Consider the following 4,178-nt stretch of genomic DNA (forward strand, 5'->3'; position numbering starts at 1 on the left):
TTCCTTCGTTTAGGCCTCCGAATAACTAATTTCCGTATTAATTTTGTCAGGATAAAGAAGTGTTAGACAGAAAATTAACAAAGCAAAACCGTACCAGGGGCAATTTTGTCATTTGTCGCGACGGTGTCGGAATGGGCCGAAATTTCATAGGTTTATTGGAAACGGCCTGAGAAATTGGACTCGGGGCACAGAATGGGAATAACGAGATTTTAGCCAAATTCCTTCGTTTAGGCCTCCGAATAATTAATTTTCGTATTAATTTAGTCAGGATGAAGAAGTGTTAGACCGAAAATTAACAAAGCAAAACCGCACCAGGGGCAATTTTGTCATTTGTCGCGACGCTGTCGTAATGGGCCGAAAGTTGGCAGGTTGACTGGAAACGGCCCAAGAAATTAGACTCGGGGCACGGACCCGGGATCACGGGATTTTAGCCAAATTCCTTCGTTTAGGCTTCCGAATAATTAATTGCGTTATTAATTTTGTTAGGATGAAGAAGTGTTGGACAGAAAATTAACAACTTAAAACCGCACCTGGGGCAATTTTGTCATTTGTCGCGACAGTGTCGTAATGGGCCGAAATTTAGCAGGTTGATTGGAAATGGCCCGAGAATTTGGACTGGAGGCACAGACCCGGGATCACGGGATTTTAGCTAAATTCCTTCGTTTAGGCCTTCGAATAACTAGTTTCCGTATTAAATTTGTCCGGATGAAGAAGTGTTGGTAAAACCGCACCGAGGGCAATTTTGTCATTTGTCGCGACGATGTCGGAATGGGCCAAAATTTGGTAGGATGACCGGAAACGGCCGGAGAAATTGGACTTGGGGCATAGACCCGAGATCACGGGATTTTAGCCGAATTCCTTCGCTTAGGCCTCCGAATAATTAATTTTCGCATTAATTATGTCATGTTGAAGAAGTGTCGGACAGAAAATTAACAATGCAAAATCGCACGGGGGGCAATTTTGTCATTTGTCGCGACGGTGTCGTAATGGGTTGAAATTTGGCAGGTTGATTGGAAACAGCCCGAGAAATTGGACTCGAGGCACAGTCCCATGATCTCAGGATCTTAGCCAAATTCCTTCGTTTAGGCCTTCGAATAATTAATTTTCATATTAATTTTGTCAGGTTGAAGAAGTGTTGGACAGAAAATTAACAATGTGAAACCGCACCAGGGGTAATTTTGTCATTTGTCGTGACGGTGTCGGAATGGGCCCAAATTTGGTAGGTTGATTGGAAATGGCCCGAGAAATTGGAATCGTGGCATAGACCCGGGATCACGAGATTTTAGCCAAATTCCTTCGTTTAGGCCTCCGAATAACTAATTTCTGTATTAATTTTGTCCGGATGAAGAAGTGTTGGTAAAACCGCACCGAGGGCAATTTTGTCATTTGTCACGAGCTCGAGAAATTGGACTTGGGGCACAGACCCGGGATCGTGGGATTTTAGCTGAATTCCTTCATTTAGGCCTCCGACTTATTAATTTCCGTATTAATTATGTCATGTTGAAGAAGTGTCGAACATAAAATTAACAACGCAAAACCGAACCAGGGGCAATCTTGTCATTTGTCGCGACGGTGTCAGAATGGGCCCGAATTTGGCAAGTTGATAGGAAACGGCCTGAGAAATTGGACTCGGGGCACAGACCCGAGATCAAGGGATTTTAGCCAAATTCCTTCGTTTAGGCCTTCGAATAACTAGTTTCCGTATTAAATTTGTCCGGATGAAGAAGTGTTGGTAAAACCGCACCGAGGGCAATTTTGTCATTTGTCGCGACGATGTCGGAATGGGCCAAAATTTGGTAGGATGACCGGAAACGGCCGGAGAAATTGGACTTGGGGCATAGACCCGAGATCACGGGATTTTAGCCGAATTCCTTCGCTTAGGCCTCCGAATAATTAATTTTCGCATTAATTATGTCATGTTGAAGAAGTGTCGGACAGAAAATTAACAATGCAAAATCGCACGGGGGGCAATTTTGTCATTTGTCGCGACGGTGTCGTAATGGGTTGAAATTTGGCAGGTTGATTGGAAACAGCCCGAGAAATTGGACTCGGGGCACAGAACCGGGATAACGACATTTTAGGCAAATTCCTTCGTTTAGGCCTCCGAATAATTAATTTTCGTATTAATTTTGTCAGGATGAAGAAGTATTAGACAGAAAATTAACAAAGCAAAACCACACCACGGGCAATTTTGTCATTTGTCGCGACGCTATCGTAATGGGCCGAAAGTTGGCAGGTTGACTGGAAACGGCCCGAGAAATTAGACTCGGGGCACGGACCCGGGATCACGGGATTTTAGCCAAGTTCCTTCGTTTAGGCTTCCGAATAATTAATTGCGTTATTAATTTTGTCAGGATGAAGAAGTGTTGGACAGAAAATTAACAACTCAAAACCACACTTGAGGCAATTTTTTCATTTGTCGCGACAGTGTCGTAATGGGCCGAAATTTGGCAAGTTGATTGGAAACGGCCTGAGAAATTGGACTCGAGGCACAGACCTGGGGTCATGGGATTTTAGCCTAATTCCTTCGTTTAGGCCTCCGAATAATTAATTTCTGTATTAATTTTGTCAGGATGAAGAAGTGTTGGACAGAAAATTAACAAAGGAAAATCGTACAAGGTGCAATTTTGTTATTTGTCGCGACGGTGTCGTAATGGGCCGAAATTTGTCAGGTTGATTGGAAACGGCCGGAGAAATTGGACTCGGGGCATAGACCCGGGATCACAGGATTTTAGCCGAATTCCTTCTCTTAGGCCACCGAATAATTAATTTTCGTATTAACTATGTCATGTTGAAGAAGTGTCGGACAGAAAATTAACAACGCAAAACCGTACCAGGGGCAATTTTGTCATTTGTCGCGACGGTGTCGGAATGGGCCGAAATTTCACAGGTTGATTGGAAACGGCTTGAGAAATTGGACTCGGGGCACAGAACCGGGATAACTAGATTTTAGCCAAATTCCTTCGTTTAGGCCTTCGAATAATTAATTTCCGTATTAATTTTGTCAGGATGAAGATGTGTTAGACAGAAAATTAACAAAGCAAAACCGCACCGGGGCAATTTTGTCATTTGTCGCGATGCTGTCGTAATGGGCCGAAAGTTGGCAAGGTGATTGAAAATGGCCCGAGAAATGAGACTCGAGGCACGGACCCGGGATCACGGGATTTTAGCCAAGTTCCTTCGTTTAGGCTTCCGAATAATTAATTGCATTATTAATTTTGTCAGTACGAAGAAGTGTTGGACAGAAAATTAACAACTCAAAACCGCACCAGGGGCAATTTTGTCATTTGTCGCGACGCTGTCGTAATGGGCCGAAAGTTGGAAGGTTGACTGGAAACGGCCCGAGAAATTAGACTAGGGGCACGGACCTGGGATCACGGGATTTTAGCCAAGTTCCTTCGTTTAGGCTTCCGAATAATTAATTGCGTTATTAATTTTGTCAGGATGAAGAAGTGTTTGACAGAAAATTAACAACTCAAAACCGCACCTAGGGCAATTTTGTCATTTGTCGCGACAGTGTCGTAATGGGCCGAAGTTTGGCAGGTTGATTGGAAACGGCCCGAGAAATTGGACTCGTGGCACAGACCTGGGGTCGCGGGATTTTAGCCTAATTCCTTCGTTTTTGGCCTCCGAATAATTAATTTCTATATTAATTTTGTCAGGATGAAGAAGTGTTGGACAGAAAATTAACAAAGCAAAATCGTACTAGGTGCAATTTTGTTATTTGTCGCAACGGTGTCGTAATGTGCCGAAATTTGTCAGGTTGATTGGAAACGGCCAGAGATATTGGACTCGGGGCAAAGACCCGGGATCACGGGATTTTAGCCAAATTTCCTCGTTTAGGCCACCGAATAATTAATTTTCGTATTCATTTTGTCAGGATGAAGAATTGTTGGACAGAAAATTAACAACGCAAAACCGCACCAGGGGCAATTTTGTCATTTGCTACGACGTTGTCGGAATGGGCCAAAATTTGACAGGTTGATTGGAAACGACCCGAGAAATTGGACTCGGGGCACAGACCCGGGATCCCAGGATTTTAGCCAAATTCCTTCGTTTAGGCCTCTGAATAATTAATTTCTGTATTAATTTTGTCAGGATGAAGAAGTGTTGGACCGAAAATTAACAGAGCAAAATCGTACTAGGTGCAATTTTGTTATTTGTCGCGACGGTGTCGT

Source organism: Olea europaea, unplaced genomic scaffold (assembly GCF_002742605.1).
Source record: "Olea europaea var. sylvestris unplaced genomic scaffold, O_europaea_v1 scaffold89, whole genome shotgun sequence".
NCBI classification, from domain to species: domain Eukaryota; kingdom Viridiplantae; phylum Streptophyta; class Magnoliopsida; order Lamiales; family Oleaceae; genus Olea; species Olea europaea.